Source organism: Enoplosus armatus, chromosome 13, assembly GCF_043641665.1.
Source record: "Enoplosus armatus isolate fEnoArm2 chromosome 13, fEnoArm2.hap1, whole genome shotgun sequence".
In the NCBI taxonomy this organism is placed as follows: Eukaryota; Metazoa; Chordata; class Actinopteri; order Centrarchiformes; family Enoplosidae; genus Enoplosus; species Enoplosus armatus.
Window position 1 is genome coordinate 21,448,800 of NC_092192.1, and position 19,096 is coordinate 21,467,895.

General features: G+C 42.0%; 1 long non-coding RNA gene across 1 annotated transcript in view; it reads left to right on the forward strand.

The window, feature by feature from the left end:
* Nucleotides 1-10,350: 10,350 nt before the first annotated feature.
* Nucleotides 10,351-19,096, forward strand: part of LOC139295693 (uncharacterized) — a 47,000-nt gene continuing 38,254 nt past the window's right edge. Inside the window, exon 1 of the long non-coding RNA XR_011598424.1 lies at nucleotides 10,351-10,599. This is a non-coding gene — a long non-coding RNA (uncharacterized lncRNA). The remainder of the gene's footprint in view (nucleotides 10,600-19,096) is intronic.

The window sequence follows — 19,096 nt, forward strand, 5'->3', positions numbered from 1 at the left end:
CGCTTCGCTGTGCTGTCGGAGACACCGATGTGACAATATACGGACGTTGGTATTCAGTCATGTTATATATACTTGCCTGCGTTGGGTAATTAGGTCTGATACAGGATACCGAAACACTGTACAAATGTTACCGAGGCTGTGGAGCAGAGAGGAGTGAGAGTTCCACTGTGCAGAGATGCTCTCCTGTGGTGCACCACACAGCTAGAAGGCGATTCTTCTCCCACATGAGCAACTGACACGTGTTATTTTTTCCCCCCCTAATCTAGGACAGACTATTTAACTTGGTGCACTTTGTCTGTCGTTATAGAAACCACTGACCCTGGTGCTGTCCTCACCATCCAGCTCCAGCATTGGACCAATGAGGACTAGTGTAAGGGTGTTTTGGCAGGCAGGTAGCATCATGCACCCCCCCCCCCCCCCCCCCCCCACCTAACAGTTGAGTCAGCATTTTCAGCTCGTCAAAGAATTTGTGAAGAAAGCGAGTGTGCGGTGGGTCGGGAGCTCAGCCCTCATGCAGCTGCAGAGGCTGATGCAGGCGAGAAGCCTCTCAGGGCACGGACCGTTCCAAGTTCACGCTGCTGGCAATTTGCAGCCGTCGCATGAATAGAGAGCAGCGGAGGGCATTCTTCACACGGCCATTCTGAACACATATTTAACATCTTTGTTCATGTGGGTCTTTAATCCCCCTTGAACCGAATATCAATTAACAAGCACCTCTTTATGGTCAGGTTGGAGAATAGCTGACGGTAAATTGCTGCCCGTTCACTTAGCACTTAATGGTGCTTTCTGAGAGCCCTGCCCTTGTTGGGCTGTGTTTTATGGTCAGATAAAAGTTGTGCAGGGAGAAAAATGCCATCTGGGCTCCGTGCCAGGGGCTGGTGTTTCACCGCAGCTACCGCCTCCCACCGCGATGCGATGAGAAGCTTGGTGGGAGAAGGGGTCTGAGGTGAGGAGGGAGGTGTGTGGGGGGGGGGGGGGGGCTCTCAAGGTGCCACTTCCATGGAGACGCAGTTGGGCCAAACAAGACTTCCATTGGTGGGCAAACAAAAGGTGAGGTGGCTGCCTGACTGCCTCATTACCAGAAGCCCAGCAGCCACCGCCAAACTGCTGAGATCTGCTTCTCTGGGCCGCCAGTGAGGGCAACGCTAATCAACGTCTCGTGGTAATGAGTGATGCTGAGCATAACTCTTTTCTTACGGGGTCGCCTACGTCGCTGCTGTCGGCCGGGTTGCCTAGGAAATAAGCATCTCACGGTAGGCAGCTGGTTGTGTTCCTCAGAATCTTTTTATTTTATTTTTTGAATTAACTCCAATCTCAAAACTGGCCGTGCTGTCTGTCGCTTGCTTTCATTTGTTTAAACACATTTTCTCGCCTTGTTGACCTTCATGAGTCTGTCAATGGCAGTGAGGGACCTCACCATTACTTGACCATCCCTCTCACCACTCCTTGTCCTCTATTTGTTCGCTCTAATCATAGACACCGGGACTCTCGGAGTGTTGGCTGAAAAAGCAGCAAAGTGCCACCAGTCTCCTTTCCAAACACACAGTGGTGGCACTTTTTGTGTCCATGATCTGCATTCAGTCAGCACACGTGGAAAGGACCCAACATGTGTCTGCCCCGACAAGACTGCAACAGGAAGAAGCACTGACATCACAAGATGGTCACAGGGGATAGTGTGCAGACCATCACCTGCTGGGGCTCCTCGTTTGACCAGTGATGAACACGTTTAGTGATGTGTTTTATATGTCTGACAGTGACTTTTTCAGCGTGGTTTTATATGAGCAATAAAATGCATTACTGCCTCTGCTTAATCGTTTGTAATAAGTTCTTAATTAGTGTTGTTGAGGTAACTCTTAAGTGCCATTGAATACTTTTCTTTCAGAAGCAGCCAATAAGAAATGAAGTCATGAACACCGAGCAGAAGGGGAACGGAGCAGGAGCACTCAGCACTCCCATGAAAAGCACTCCAGACATCCAGCATTCAATTTCCCATTTAGGCAAAGTCACAATCAGCAAAAAAAAAAAAAAAAAAAAAAAAAAAGTGTCTTGGCTTCCACTCACTGAAGAAAAGGACTGATGCATTTAATATATGAAGAAAACATTCAGTGAAACCCAAGGCCATAAATCATTACCTTAAGCCCTTTCAGCCCACAGTTTTCGTCTTTAATTTGCCCTCCCTCCCCCACCTTGTGGCCCAGATCACTGAGGAACTCACTGAGAGCATTGTTCCCCCTGCCAGCTCACTTGGCATATCTAGTTTTATTTAGAACCCTCTGGCTGTTTGGCAGGAGGCGGGAATAAGCAGTGTTAAAGGTATTTATGAGGTTGTCCTCAAAGAACCTTTCTTTATATCAACAGTTTGACTAATGCATGTGACAGTAAACTTGATGTTGGCAGCTGCTATGAAGAAGTTGTCTGTATGACTGATGCTGGTTGTGATAGCTGCCAGGCCAACATGTATTAATTATAGCTTTTAAACAGACTGATTTTCACGGAAGACAACGTCTGGAAACTACCTAAACAACCAGCGTGTTAATGATTACAATGCCCCCGAAATCCATATTCATATACGATGGTTAACATGCTTCAGCAGCGAGTGCATAAAGCCAAGTCTCAAATGGGAGCGGGACTAAAAGCTGAAGGGGGGAGTCTTGTTGGGACTAGTGATCTGCAGCGTCCCTGGTTTGAATCCTGTAGGTGGTCTTTGCTGCACGCTGTTCCCCTTTTCAAATAGCATGTAAGCGTCACTGTATTGTTGAATTTTTTTTTCCCTCAATGCAGAACATAAAACAAAAGCATAAGCAACATCTCAACATTTCATCAAGGGTGAAACATACCGTTCTATATCACTCATCTGCTGCAGTTTGTCCCCTCAATGCTTGTGTTTCAGACCATCAAAAACTCTCAACTTAAAACTGAAATTGGAATTCAGTCACTTTGAAACTGGGTAGCTTCAGTGTGCCAAGAGCTTAAGGCAGGCATACCAAATGTCTTGCAAACCACCCTAAAGTTGAGAACAGTGCCATAGTGCCCGGTGCAGTCAGACCTGTCTGCATGGATGTCTGGTGTCACTATGAAAATTGCTGCTGCTGTTACCTAATTCTCAACATTCCCATACTGACGTCTTGTCTACTCAGATGATGCCTCGCTGGCAAGCGGCAAGATGGAGCCACGAAAACTAACAGAATTAAGAAAGAAAAAAATAAATAAATACCAGAATCCTCAGCGAAGCCCGGGATGAAAAAACCGCTCTCGTAGCCCGGCAGACCTGCAGGAGGTCGGGTATGTCTGGTGAGATTGATTTCAAGTCGGCCTCAAAATAATAAAATAATAACTACCAGGTTTGCCCGACACATTTATTGTTTTTTTTTTTTTTTTTTTTGATTGTTTGCCCCCATAATCCATTGTGTTTCCAAGCAGTTACAACCAGCGGTGCCTGGTGGGACCTCTCTCGTCATTTAGGCTCTCTGCTCTGCCCGGGCATGACCTTCACACTGATGCTAGCTTACCTGTTGCGACATGACGTGAGGCTTAAAGGGTTTTTCGCTGCTTGCATAAGGTACTTATAAGACATGCTTGCCAGCAGTTGGTCTATTTTAGGTTTGCTTTATTATTATTTACGGTGTAATTAAGTACACTCAATGTATGTCAAAATACACTTTTCGTTCATTCGCCTCATTTGGCTCCAATTAACCAGCTGGCTTGGTTACGTTAGCTAGTAAGCTAGCTAACGCAAGTTGTTGTTGTTGGCTGTCTCATTATCCAGGACAATTAACAAACACACATTTGGTTAAAAATGACGCTACAACTGTAGCAAAGCATCGAAAAGGCTGTGAAAAGGTTAAAGTTGGACGTCAGTGTGTCCACTGTGCGTCAGGTGCATTTGACTTTAAACCTTGTTACAAGTTCGTGGTTAGCTTTAGCTGCAGGGATGAAACATACATTTTGCAAAGAAGAACGCAAGTTGTTTGGAAATGTGCTGCCTCAGCCAACAAAGTTTGGACCCCCCCCAGAGGAAACCATAGGGTGAGTCCAGTAGAGCAGCCGTTAGCAATTCAACCTCATTTTCATCAGAGGACTTAGACTCAGCTCTCCTTAATCTTTCTGCCAGTTCCTGCCTCACTTTGAGCCCGTCAGTGTATCCCCCCCCCCCCCAAAGGCTAATCAGACACCAGGCCTCCTCTCTCCTGCTGATGAAATGTGTCATATAAATGCTCTGTTTTGTAATAACCTCCATCCCTCTCGAGGCTAGAGGAGCTATTGGCTTCTTTAATGTATTGAATGACAGCATGGAGAAGTGGGTAGACTGTTTGTTGTGGGCTACAACTTAGAGACACTGGAAATGAACGCTTTGCTTTTGTTTTGTTTTCCTTTTCGCCTCTCTATTTTAATAGAGCTATTGAAACACTGACTGGTAGCTTGAACTGTATCTAGTCAGCATGTATTGTTCAGAAGATAAATTCCCTTGTGTTTCTGGCCATTAACAGACTACTAAACACACTTAAAGTGATGTATGCCCATAGAGGTCTCTCCAGTGGTGTGTGTGTGTGTGTGTGTGTTTTGCTTCAGGTGTTCTTAGTCATTTTCATGTCATATCGACTATACTCTTCATGGGCTACAGGAACCCATGTGATGATATTTTAATTGTGTAAATACACTTTTTGACAGAGAGTGATTGGAGTAAAACCACATATTACAGAAGTCCCTGTCACAGCCTGTTTACTGGGAGTGACCTGTAGTTACTGAAGTTTTAGGTGACATTGGGTATTTTTTTCATAGCTTAGACTTTAGTGAATTGATATGCGCATACTCGCACATACTCGGTGTGATGATGTGTCCTTTATGCCCTCAGAACTTCAGGACATTGCTGTGAATCTAGACTCCAGGGAACTCAAGTCTCTTTGTGTCGACACACTCCTCGACTGTTTATGAGTGCAGCTTTAACGTGTGTGTGTCGTATTAAGACGTGCAACTTTCCCATGAAGAGCAGGAGGGCTATCAAAGGCTGAAGATCAGTAATCTGCTGTGAAATCAAACAGTGGTGGCGTCCCACATTTGGAATCAAATAAACAGATGCTGTGAGACCTTTCCTGTCCATTTTAGCGCAGGAAATATGTTCCACATGAAAGGATAATGATAAAAAAAACCATATTAAAAATAATTTATCTTTTAACGTGCTGAATCCCAATAATGTTAGATGAGAAACAATGAGACGTGGCATATTTTAAATCTTTCCTACCCTGCCAATGTAAGATCACATATATGTCTAATTAATTCTTCCCAAAACACAAACAAGCATGTAAACAGGACTACAGTTATTTATTGCTGTTTTTATAACGGCTGTCCAGTAACAGAAGCCCAGGTCGGGTGGAGAACTTACACTGGTTCTCAAATGCTTTGTAACTGAAAAGGTATGTCTGTTTGTTACCTGTGGAGGGCAGCAGCAGGCTTGAGATGCATCTAGGCTGCATGTGGTGTGAAAAGAAGAATAAAAATAGGAAGGAGAGCAACAACACATCAGTCCATCTGCTGTACCTCATGCTTAGACCCCACTGACCAGACCTTTTACAGTCAAGAGCTGACGCGGATTCACATGAAGCGGATTCAACGGTGCACTCTGAGATTTAACACTAGGCTGTATGTGTGTGTCTTGATCTAGATGCAGGTTAAACGGTGTGGCAGAAAGGAAACACATTTTGAGGACCAGCACTCAGTGAGAAACAGTGTGAAGGTGAGGAGACAAACTTGCTATAGAAATATCTTTAGTTGAACTGTGATGGAACACATTAAAGTTTTATGCATAAGCCTGAACTCATGACACTTTTGTTGGGGGTTCTGTGTACGACTCCCAGTTCAGCTCATAAGCCTTTTATCCTACCTCTAAATAGTTCTCACTGTCTTACATGATGTGGTCATTGACATCCAGTTTAAATTATGACTGATGCTGTCTGTTGTAGATACTGTAAAAAAATTTTTTATTATTATTTGCACAGAGGGCGAGGAGAAAGACAATGTACGCTAGTTTTTAATCAGTTTATCAATGTGTGGAATATTTTAAAGGCTCCTGAATTAACATTGAGCTAGGTTAAACCTATTGAGTTTATCCCGATAGCCACTGGACAAAACTCTTTAAATTACAGAAAATTTTACAATTGAATTGCATCAACATGCAAATAAGACCACATGTATCCTTGATGCAATGTTTGCTGATATCAACTGCTCCTTTTTGCAGCAGATCTTTTGACTTGTCATAACAGGAAAAGCACAGGTGGAGCTAACAACATTAATGATGTTTCATTCCACCTGAATGTCCCAATGAGTAATGCCGGAAAGAAAATGTGCACATTTTCTTCCACAGAAGACATTTTGACATGTCACAGTGAGAAAAGTACAGGTGTGAATAATCAATGATGGCTGCATTCCATTTAGATGCTTCATGTTCATGCTTGCTCACTGTCACACTGTCATAGCTCATAGCCTAGGACACTTGAATAGAGCAGAGCCATCGTCCTCCCATCCCTCTGCGGTAGAAGGCAGAGCCAATACTGATATTTGAGAGTTTAAAAAGATCAACCAATAATCCGTTTTTGAAACACAAATGCATAAAATCTTGATGTAGATCCTTAATATTTATTTTTTTCTTTCAAAGAATTGTGACCACACTTCCAAATCACCTGAATGACTGACTGCTATTTCTCATTAATCATCTGTGGACGTATACACAGATAGTGATATATCTGCTATAAGCTCATTTTTGGCCAGTTTATCCACCTAACTCTAGTATGATCACATTGTCCCACTAAAGTTGTGACAGGTTGTGTTAGCGCATCATCTATTTCCCAATAAAAACAGAAAAGGGAAGAAACCTGTAGCATACGGCTATCTCTCGCAGATGCTGGTTTAGTGAAAGGAGTAACCGGTAGTTGTGCCCATAATTCACACAAGGTACCACGGGGCTAAGGAACACGCTAAAGACCTAAGGAACAGCTAAATGGAATGTAGCCATCATTAATGTTGTTAATCACACCTGAGCTTATCTGCTATGACGTGTCAAAAAACGCCTATAGCTGACAGGAGGTAAACTTGGAACTGAGCTGTTTCCAGTGCAGTTACAGTGAAATTAGCCTACATCCTGGCTCACAGGATGTAGGCTGTTGAATAAGTCTGCCATTGGTCGACTATTTCGGTCGGCATTCTCCTCCCCTTCCGCTATCTGCGTTTTAGTGTGTTTTGCAAGGGCACCGTCGCTGCATCCTGGGCTCGCTGCACCGCCCAAGACGACTGTGGTTTAAAGAAAAACAAAGAAGCTAGAGCATTTTTCCCCCTTTCCCAGAATTATAATGGGATAACAGAAATAGGTCAGGAACTAAATACTGAAGGTGTTGTGAATGGCTTCGTTAATAAGCCAGACTGTTTGAGTTTCAAATTCAAGGGAACTAGGAGCTTTCATTAATAATCAGAGAGGTTTTTTCCCCATTAGATTTCCAATAAGAGAATTTTCAAATATATTTTCTAAGAAGTTTCCATCTGCAGTGAACATTCCAAAGTCTTTTACTGGAAAAGAATGGAGAGCTTTGTTCTTGTTTAATATAGGTATGAGAATCTGACCATTCATCCAGTGTCCATGGTTCATGGCTGTCAGTTTGGGTTATAGGTGAATAGAAGTGACTGTCAGCAGAACAATACTGGAAAACACATGCTTTTTGTGAATAAAGCAACCCAGAGGAAGCAGCTAAAGTCAGGACCGAATGAGGCCCAAGACGGAACTCTGAGGCATCCCACTAGTCTGGATAGATTCACCACATTGGACATGTGATCCAAATCCCAGTTAATTTTTATTGGCCAAGAATGCATGAACTACTCTTAGATATCAATGAATTGATGATACGTTTTTAAAGTTTTGACAAATGGAAGAAAGCAGTAACTCTGTGTCCGTGCTTTATAAATCATGTGTTCCTCAGACTTAATAGAACTTATGCACTGTGCTTACTATCTGTTATACACTCTGTGCGTAATCAGATAACTACTTATATTCATATACATCGCAAAGACTTGGTCACCAGGACTCAGAGGTCACCCACATTGTAACTAGACATTATAAATCATACTTATAAGCATGGCTCCTCAAATCAATGACTGGCAAATTCAATAAAATAACAAGAACAGTTATTAATTTACTGACAAGCAGCCCTCTGTGACTAATATCAGACATCTCTGTTGATCATTTTCTTCCCCTACATTTTTAAAGTAGTCTTTATTGGCCTAGAAGGGATAAAACACGAATATCAACAAATGTATCAAATCGCTTTTTTTTTTTTAAATACTAAAAATAAATATTTAAACAGTGATTTTCTGTCTTCCATTACTGTACCAACATCTTGCTCACTGTGTTATACAAGCTTAATTAAAAATGCAAATATATGGAACCTGGGTGTTAATGTAAGCATTTGCGTGTCCAATTGGGCAAGGTATCCTCTTTCATGTGGGGTCTATAACCTCATTATGCCTCACTTCATGATATAAGCGCAGCTGGGTCCTGGACGTGGATGCATAATGTATATTATTCCTTTTTTATTCCTTCCTGTCAGGACTGCCGTGGTGGCTGAGGCAGAAATATGAATTTACAGCTGGTGAGTGATTCTGCTTTGCTTTTTACTGTCATATTATTGAGCTGTTCTCAAAAGTATATGTTTTGTTTTGTTCATGTTATTATTTTTTGTTACAGAATGCATGAAGTATTTGAGTAATGTTAAAATGCTGTTACAATTTAAACTTAAAATAGAAAATATTTTAAGTTCAACTTGCATCACATTCAAAGTCACTTTAAGCTCTATTTCAAATTTTGGTAAGAGACAGAATGTGATGTTTTAACCTCAGTATCACTGTTATTGTCTTACTTTGCTGAAAGGTATGTACTGATGGGAAGTCTGTGTGTGTGTGTGTGTGTGTGTGTGTGTGTGTGTGTGTGTGTGTGTGTGTGTGTGTGTGTGTGTGTGTGTGTGTGTGTGTGTGTGTGTGTGTATGTGTGTGTGTGTATGTGTATGTGTGTGAGAGAGAGAGAGAGAGCGGGCAGGAGGGACCCGTATTAGCTGGGACACTTGAATGAATTTGAAGAATAGGGTTTTACAAGCAGGACAGCCACAATACTGGGCCCTGACTGGCAGACAGTACCAGTTTCTCTGATTCAAATAACGCAAACCTGCCTGATTGGAGGGATTTAAATATCTTGGGTCTGACAGTACATCTGAATTGCTAATTGCTAAATTCTTTCTTTCATAGCCTCTCGCATGCAGTGTTTGAATGTGTCGTCGACTACGTTATATCAGTATTATCATTCATGATGTTTTTGTCGTGTCGCAAATTTTCTACAAAGAGTTGATATTCATGAAATATAGATCTGATTCAGCTAACCACGCAAAAATGGATGACCTAAAACCACTGCGAAACTGATCAAACAAATTGAAAAAGTGAAGAATAATGGTCAGTAATGTGATATTCTGTCCACATATAAAGCAGCTTAACAGTCTTGCGGAGTGAAGGCAGCTATTGTCTGCATGTTAACACCAGTCATTGTTGCACTGACTGCGCCTTACTACTGTGGTGTAAACGTCTGACAGTATTATCTCTGTCTAGTGGCTGTCCGGGTATGGTTATGTGATCTCGTGAGGCAAAGCTGGCCCCACAAATTTAAGTATACACAGACACAACTAAAGCTCCCCAACACACACACACACACACACACACACACACACACACAAACACACACATCCTCACTGCATCTGACCCGGGGGGGTCAAGGTGCAGTGACTCTGAGGGTTGTCTAACTGGGCCTCTTGAAACTCTTGCCTTGCATTCCAGCGCCCAGAGGAGGGGGTTGTTGCAACCAGGCTTATTACCAGAGAGAGAGAGAGAGAGACGGAGAGAAAGAGTGATAGAGAGTGAGAGAAAAGAGAGAGAGAGGGAGAGGGAGAGGGAGGGAGAAGTGGGGGTAGAAAGAAGCTGGAAGGTATTATGCACTATTTCCTTGGCTTCCTAGAAGCTTGTTCCCTCCCACTCGGCCGGCACAGTTCTACGACACAGTAAAGGAAACGCTGAAAACTTGAACCTGCTATTCTCCAGCTGCCTCGGCCTTCTAACTCGCTCACTTGTTTTCTTTCAGTGCCGTTCCCTCTGTATGTTTCTCTCTCTCTCTCTCTCTCTCTCCCTCTCTCCCTGTTCTTCTCCCTCCCTCGCCCTCTCCCTGTTTGTCTCTCTCTCTCTCTCTTTCTCTGGGCTGTGTGTAAGAGGATCACTTTGTTTCCGTTGCCTTTTTCCGCGGTGCTGCAGACACACATGGAGGAGAGGATTGGATTTGAGGAGATACTGACGGGGGTGCACAGCTGCAACAGTCCCCTCCATCTCCACACCAGGACTAATGCCCCCCTCACTCTCTCTCCCTTTCTCCCTGTGTGTTTGACTCTCCCTCTGTCGCACTCCCTCTGCTTTCTGCCTCTCGGAGGGGTGGGGGTGCCATATGTGAGCTCAGAAAAATGGAAGTGGATCGGAGATAGACAAGAGAGGAATCTGTCATTCTTGGGCTCGGATGTCGGGATCTATGTGGTAAGTGCTTTCTTTCTCTCTCTTAGCACTTTTTGGAAGTTCTGTACTGCTCAAGAATATCCATATGCCTGAATTCTCTGTGTTTGTCCTCTTTGCTTCGCTTCATATGTTGCCAACAGTTACCTAATTTGAGGTTTTTTTTTTATTGTTAGACTGCAAAAATTAAGCCCACATTTTTCTTCCACTTCCCTTCAGTGTGTCCAAGTTCATGTGTCATTGTTAGAATTAATTTGTGAGCTCTAGTGATAAGACGGGCTTTGTGCAGTTGAATTTGTACGTTTTGAGGGTCAAGGTAGAGCGAGGAGGGAGGTGGAGTGGAGGCCGACTGGGGGAAGGGAATTTGGAGGGGTCAAAGAGAATGGCACTTGGCCCGGGCAGCACAATGGCTCTGAAAACTTTTTCAGTATGACATTGTCACTGTGCCTGCCTCAAAACCTGGAAACTGCTGCATGTTTCAGCTGGGTCGTCGTCGGAGGAGGTTCGTTGTGGAGGCCATTTATTTAGCCGATGAAATTGATCAGTTGCTCAACTTTTTCATGAGCTTGGAATTTTCTTCTGGCTTGAGTGCAGTTTTGAAACAATGAGCTTGGATGCTCACCATCTGATGAAACTGTTGTGAGCCTTTTTATGTCTCACAAATGTCTTTTCAGAAATGATACCATAGAAGCATACAATTACACTCAAAGATGATAAACTTGTTTTTGATAAAGAAATCATACAGAAACGTGAGATTCACAAGTTTACAATGTCTCTTGTAGACTAAGCCACGTTCCAGATTTCATCAGCCCAGGGTACAAGGCTTCGTGAATCCAGATTTTGTTAGTAGTGTTGTTGAAAGGATGCTTGTTGCAGATTATTAGCAATTGATTTACCTCCGTAGAATTTTGAACCAGGTCAGATGTTGCTGCCAGTGCAAATGAATGCATTACTGCAGGCTGACTGAATAACTCCATTATGTGATAAGTGAAGGGATACCTCCTGAGCACTGGACGTGCGTATAGCTGTTGTTATTCTGTTTGAATATTTATGGTAGAATGTACAGTAATGTTGGTGATGAGGAATTATTATTGCAAGTAACATTCATCAGATAATTATTAATATAGGATTAATAATGTTACAGAATACTTTTTAACTATTATGTTTTTGACTAGGTTTGTTCACAATGAAACTGGACAATAGAAAAAACAACATTCTCCTCCTTTATTGAATCTCACAAAAATCTTAAAAATAATATATATATATTTATATATATATATATATATATATATATATATATATATATAATTCAAATAGACTTGGATATGTTTTCAAAGAGCAAAGGTTCTTTACAAGTTAGTGGCATTAACTCTGAGAAACTCTGACTAGTCTTTAACATATTTCCACCCCACAAGAAGTAGTGTGTGTAAGTCTGGGAAACGAGCTGAGTCGAGTAAGCGAGTGAGTGAACTCCTTTTAGGAAGCTGTTGAACTTGAGAGCTGCGATTTGTGCGTCTCACCTTGATGGTTCATTGGCAGTTTGGGGTTTTGACCTCACTCCCTCGTCCCTTTGAGGAAATCAGAACCCGTCTCTCTGCCTGACTCATTCTGTGCCTCCCTCGCTCCCTCCGTTCATTAGACATCTTAGTAACATGGGAATGAGGTGTCTCGACCGGCATTGATGGGCTCATTTCTCCTGCGGAAGGTGGTATTAAAGCAAGATTTTAGAGGGATGGAAACAGTGTTGAGTTTAGAGTGTATTTTTGGTCTGCTCTCTGTGCAGCATAATGTCTGTTTAACTCCTAGTCCGCCTGGGCAGCTTTGCTGGATTTCAGTCACTACTAGTGCTCTTTTATAAATACACACAAACTGTCTGCTGCAGAATCTAGTTCTCTATTTTGGGCATGTGGGTCACAATCTAATGAAGCAGCACTGCACACCTTTTAATGAGGACTGGTGAAGTTACTGTCAAAAAGTTGTAATCTTAGTTGAGCTGGCCGCTGCTTCAGCTTCAACCATGTAATATGATAAAATATAGAAACATAAATTGCCTGCTCAGCACTGGGAAAATAGAAGATGAATTTGTGGAGGCCACTTTCAAAAAGGCACTTGAACAAATCGAATCCAGAGATTTAAAATGAACCCGGGAACATATTTGTGTTGTCTGCCATCCCAAAGCTTTCTGTGCTTTGATCAGAGAAAAGAAGTCGATAACGTCTATTCACAATACTCTCCTCGTCCCTCAGGGTGCAGTTTGAGGTTTTTCATTTTTTTTGTGTCAAGTAATTTTGGACGTTTTTAGAAAAGCAGAATTTGTTGTTGTCGTTTCTTCTTGTTGTTGCAGTAGGGCCTATGAATTACATTTCTATAAACCATAAAGCACAATTGCTAATTATTATTATATTATGGTAATTATTAAGTAATGTGTGAGTTTTGATAAAAACACATTTTATGAGTTAAAACATTACTGAATTGATAGGAGTACAATCGCAGCGAGTGTTTTGTGGGTCACTATTAAGTCAGTTGGTACAGTGCAGTTCATCCTCCCACCAAGGAGCCTGGATCATTTGAATCTGGGGGGTATTTTGTGTTTTTATTAATAGTGCTCATCTGGTGTATGTCTATAGATGATCTTAGTTGTTTGTTGTCCTTCATGCCAGGCGAAGACATGTCGTCAGATAACCTGCCTGACCTCCACAGCCAATTTTAGCCTCTCCCTCATGCCTCCTCTGGTTATAAATTAGCCGGTTGTTGTTTGCAAGCAGTGAAAGGAAAAGCTCACTTAGTAGCAGGGATTTATTAGTTGTTAGCCTGCTGCTGCCATGTGAATGACAGAGGTGCCATTCAGGATGAAAACAGAAACTCAGAAAGCAGGCAGGATCTGACTGCTTCAGGAAATAGGAGGTGGTTTCCTTTTCTGCCACTCAACCAAGAGAGAAATTGCATGATTTACCTTTTAGTATTCCGTCCAAGGACTTTTTTTTTTTTCCAGTCGTTCGGAGGGATGTGAGTAGTGCCAATAGTCAGAAGTATCGCTTTAGAAAAGCTGTATGGAAACAACAAAATTCAATAAAACTTCCTCAGTTGCACAAAAAAGTTTTTACACTCGCTTGAAGTGGTTTTTGCCTTTGTCAAAAAAAGAGTTGTGTGCTAAATGGGATATGGAAGCACCTTTGCCGAATAAGTTCTGATGTAGCTAATATTTAACTCACCGTTCTGCATTCATTTGCCTTTGTTTCCGGACAGCATGAAAAGATGGCAAACACTAGCTGCCATGAAAGAACAATTCAAACTTGCCCAGTTGAAACAAATTCCTGAGGACTCTCTCCTTTTTTCTCCCGATGATGGGTTAGATGGCCAAGGTGACTTGTTTTGTTTCCAGTTCGATGCTTCTACTTCTTCTTCTGTTTACTGGCAGATTACAGCTATGCGTAACGCGCAGCCTATGCTGCCAACTTCTGACGAAACTACGCTTTGCAACGAGCCTAATTTTTGCTCCAAACCAGCCGATGGAATTCGCTCGACAATTGATTGGAAACACGACTGCTGTAATTGATTTAATATTTACCATGATTTTATTAGGGATATATCTGTACCACTTCCCTATTCCACATGAGTTGTTTGATGGTTAACATCGGTAAGGATCTGTGAAGGCCGATCGGGAAACTTTAACATTAAAAGTAAAATGTAAGCACTTTGTGTGTTGACTCATTTACACGTCACCTGAAAGATACTTGGATAATTGGAAATCCATTTGATGTTGACCCAAAAAGCATGTCCAAGGCTGCTCGCCTGGTGGCTCTACTCTTTGCATCTGGGTCGCAAATTCATAACACTGAAAGAAACCAAGCAATATGGTGTATACATGTCCAGAGTCATTTGAAAGATCGATGAGTAATCCATCTCTGCAAATCGAGTTGTGCTTACTCCGATTACGACCTTAATGCAAGCAAGATAACTTTGTTAAGATGTTTGTATGACAGTCGCAATAATCTCAGTATTGCCTTACTCGGGTTGTGATCAAATTACTAAAGTGCATATAAACGCAATGAGTGACAACCCTGTTTGCCTCTCCTGTTCTGTCCACAACTCTTTCTGTGGCACACATAAGTATTCCGGTGGAAAAGCCCAGTTTTTACTTCTTGAACAAGTATTATTTTGAGTAGCAAACCTCAGACCACCACTGAGTTCTTTCTGGGAGGCTATATTTCTTGTGAATGTGAGATGCCCTTAATGATACACCTCAGTTACTCACTGACAGTAGACCAATGACTGACACAAGCTACACTTGAGGCTGGATGAAGGGATATGCCTCTAGCTGAGTTTTGCTGACTAATGTGGGCACACAGTGTGTGACTATGAATCCATGCTGTTCCAGGAAGGAATATGATGAGAATAACTGCTCCAACAAAGCAGCTGTTCATGCTGCCTAAAGAGTTCATAACCCTGGAGGCCATCTTGTCTCTTTTCAGAGCTTAGACAGATCTCACTAGCACAACAATTAGCTGCTTTCTTAGAAAGACCTCTTCAGGTTGTTGATCAGGCCTGGATGGTTGCTCCTTCATTATCCTGACAACATCCTGCACAAAGCATGATCATCCGTATGATTATGCTCAAGCAGCAGAGCTGCAAAGCAAAGCTTGAATCAGCTTCTCTGGTTGACAGTCGCTCTGTGTAAAGCCACAGATCAGTTGATCAAAGATCACATCATCATGTTTCTTGAGAGGATTGTCCTCCTGGCAAGCTATGCCAAGCACATGAGTGAACTGTGTGTCGCCTCTGTGGTTAATAAACTGGAAAACTGGTTGAGTTGTCTAGATTCATTGGTTTTCCTACAATACTGTGAAACTGTGCAACTGTGTTTGAAAGTTTTGCTCTCTTTGTGCCCAACCAGATCTCTTTGGTCTTCTAACGTATACCCAAACTCTGGGATGCACTCCCACTCGGTTTTAGTGTGCTATGCTGATAAGGAACTTTTAAGGAGCTTTTTTAATGCTGGATCTTTCCCAGGGACTTGTTAACACTTTTACAAGCTTTTCTTCCGAGTAAATCACTCAGGGCCCTTCACCAGGTTGACACAGCTCATGTGGCACCACCTTTGAGCTGCCGCAGTTTGAATTCAGACGTCAAGTGATATTCTAAAGACAGAAGTTTTCACTCATCATCCCCTGTGGGCAGTGATTATCTAAAGACAGTACCATGGTTATAGCTGTGTCACATCAACACCAACAACATGATTTGTCCCTGAATGTTTTAAGGTCTTCAGTGAAAGTCCTGAAAACAAAACTTCATTCACATGGTGAAAGACAGTCATGACATTATGGGTCATTAGCATGACTTACTTGATTAACAGTACCATGGACAGATGGATGCAAGATGACATTCGACACTAAGATAATGATGACAGATGATATGCATCATAAGTCAGATTCTTTATTGAATTATTAATGACTTGAGCCAAGTCTTGGGCCTTGCCAGTGGAAAATAACACAGATGTTTAGTGTTCATTGTTTGCTGTAATAGATTAATACCCAGGGCTACATTTTTCAGTTAAACCTATTATTACCATATGAATGAGAAAAATAGAACAACATGTTGGTCTTTGAACTTAAAGTGATATAAAAAAAGATATTGCAAAGACAACTAATTTACAGCTTGCATGCATGCACACACACACACGCACACACACACGCACGCACACATACGCACAAACACTTATACACACAGCATTGAATTCTGGCACAAATGGCCCCCAGTGGGTTGGTTATAAAGGGGGTGATGTCATGTCTGTGATGGAGACTGTGTGTCCCTTTACCAGTGATCCATTTCTTATCCAGCTGTCCTCACTGACACAAAGCAGAGAGAAAGAAAGAAATAAAGAACAAAAGACAGACCGAAAGAAAGAAAGTGTACCAGTGGACATTTATTTTTCATCCCTTTCCCCTCCCACCTCCAGCCAACTTTATGTCTGCCACTAAAACGTCCCTATGTCAAGTGAAAGGATGCTAAGATCAAACTTGCTACTGGATCTCGGCTATTTAAACACCTTATTTCAAAAAGTGTTGATCTTTGTGCTTTGAGGCATCCTATTTATTTATTTATTTATTTATTTATTATTGTTATTGCACATAAGTTATTTACGTATTTTGTGTTCCATCAGTTTTAGAGCTGTTTGTTTTGGACAGTTGCCTGTTTCTTGGGTCAAGAGATCATTGGCAATTTGTCTGCTTGTCTTTGAGCTGACAGGAGCTCGTCCTCTTTGTTTGCTTGTGGGGAAGGGGGTGCAGGACTCCTTTGTGAAATCAGTTGTATTCATGTGTGTGTGTGTATGTCGAGCCCAGTGTTTCTAGCCACATGACTCTCTACACCATTTTAAACAGCTTGGCTTCTTTAACCATTTCAGCCTCTCGGTGGTCACACAGGCATGGGGGGAGGGGGGGGGGGGGCATTCAGAGCTCAGGGGCACACTGGGAAATGGCTTCCATGCATTTAGCATTTCCTCTTTGAGGGCTGTCCAGTGTGGTGCAGCAGGGTTGTCGCGTCAAAGCTGTGCTGCAAGGAGGGGTGGAGGTGCTGGATAATGCAGACACAATGGGCTAAGGCAAACATTAGGAGTGAGACAAAGGACACTCCACTCCAGGTCACAGGAGGGGCAACTCTTCCCATTATCTGAGGGTAGTGATCTTAACTGAGGGACTTTTTAAACCCATCAGCAAATTAGGGGCTGTGCTGAGTTGCCGTGTGCGTCGGGTCATGATCAAAGCCTTGAGAGTGCGCCTGTTTATAGAGGAAGGCTGTAAAGCATAGGACAACAGTCACAACACGACGCAACATGGCCCTGGGTTAGCACTGAGCATGCTATCATGACCATGTTATCATTGTCGCAGCCGGGGTATTTAATCATGGGAAGCAGAGGATAAGTTCTTTCTCATCTACACTAAAAACACCACAAGCGCCATATGTCATAGGGTCAACTGAGGGATCCCGCACCATATGCATCCACCTTCCAAATGAGCCAAAATGCAATCATGCTATCTCTCTATTCAGAATTGGGCTTATAGCTTAGTTTTTGAGGAATCAATTGTCTGTTTTCTCCTGCACCACAACACTGTGGAATCATTTTTAACGAATAACCAACTTTCATTTCCGTTCCCTTGTGTAAAATCATCATTGATATTGATGGAATTGTGTTTGCATTCATTAAGAAACAATATTAGGTTTTACCTAAAAAAAGAAATTAAAGCATGACTTTATGAATTTGTTTTCTAAAAGTACTAACCACTAGGGCTGCAATTAACGATTATTTTTCTACTTGATTGATCTGCCACTTATTGATTAATCATTTGGATCATAAAATGTCCATACCCATCACAGTTCCCGAAGTCCCAAAGTGATGTCTTGATCGTCCAAAATACCAAAAACTGATCAAAAGGTATTCAGTTTACAATGATGTAAAACAGAGAACATTGGTAGGACAGACAGGAAACAGGGAATGTTTGTTTATTTTTATTTTTTTGTTGAATCAAAATTGTTTGGTTGTTTCAAGTGATCGATTAATTGACTACTCAATTTCAGCTCTGCTAACCACTTGAGTGCTCAGATGTAGGTCAGCTTTTAGCATTTTTTATTAGCCTAAACAGCCTGTCAAGTTGTGCTCTAATTTATTACTTGAAAACAAGGCGTCAATTACATGGTAATTACACGCTCTTAAAGCTACTGCTTAACTGCTAGACATTATGAACATTTATGTTGTTGTCTCTCAGTAAAATGCAGTTTACTTTTGGGTTGTTTAGCTGCTAGGAAACAATATAATCAAAGCAATTAAGTGTTTTGCATCAAAGTAAGAAAAAAATCATTTAGGAAACCAGAAAGTAGAAAAGCTAGAAAACAAATGTAGGCAGGCAGGACTGTATTTTAGTAATCTTCAAAATGGCTCAAGTGAATGTCTATATATTCACATGTGGTTGTCCAACTGTGTGTGCTTTTTTTGTATGAAACCCTATGCGTGTTTGTGTGACTGAAGGGCCATTATGGGACAGGCTTTTAAGGGAGATCTGGGAAGTGGAAACCTAATACTGCCTGACTGCTGCTCTTGTGTACATGAACCCCACAGCTGCTGGAGAGAGAGAGGAATGAGGGAGAGAAAAACGGAGGAAGAAGGGAGGAGGGGGTAGAGGAGAGCGTGGTGCGCTCAGTAATTAGTTGTCTGGTTTTGTATTGACCAGTCTGGTGCTTGGGCCTTGGGGACTGTTAAATTTGCTATTGAAACTGAAAGGATTATGCACCCAAAAGAAATTAAACGGGAGCAATGAATAGATTGTGGGCCACATGGTGGACGACTGCTTTTTGTTTTGTTTTTTCTTTCTCTTGTTCCTTCTCCCTTCTTCCGCCGGCCTACACTCTGCTTCAGTTAGACAAGGTTGTATTTTTCCTGTCAGAAGCTGCTGTTTTTCATGTTATAGGTAAATTGAAAAATGCACCACAGGGTCAAGACAGTTTTATGTCGTGATAATGACACCTC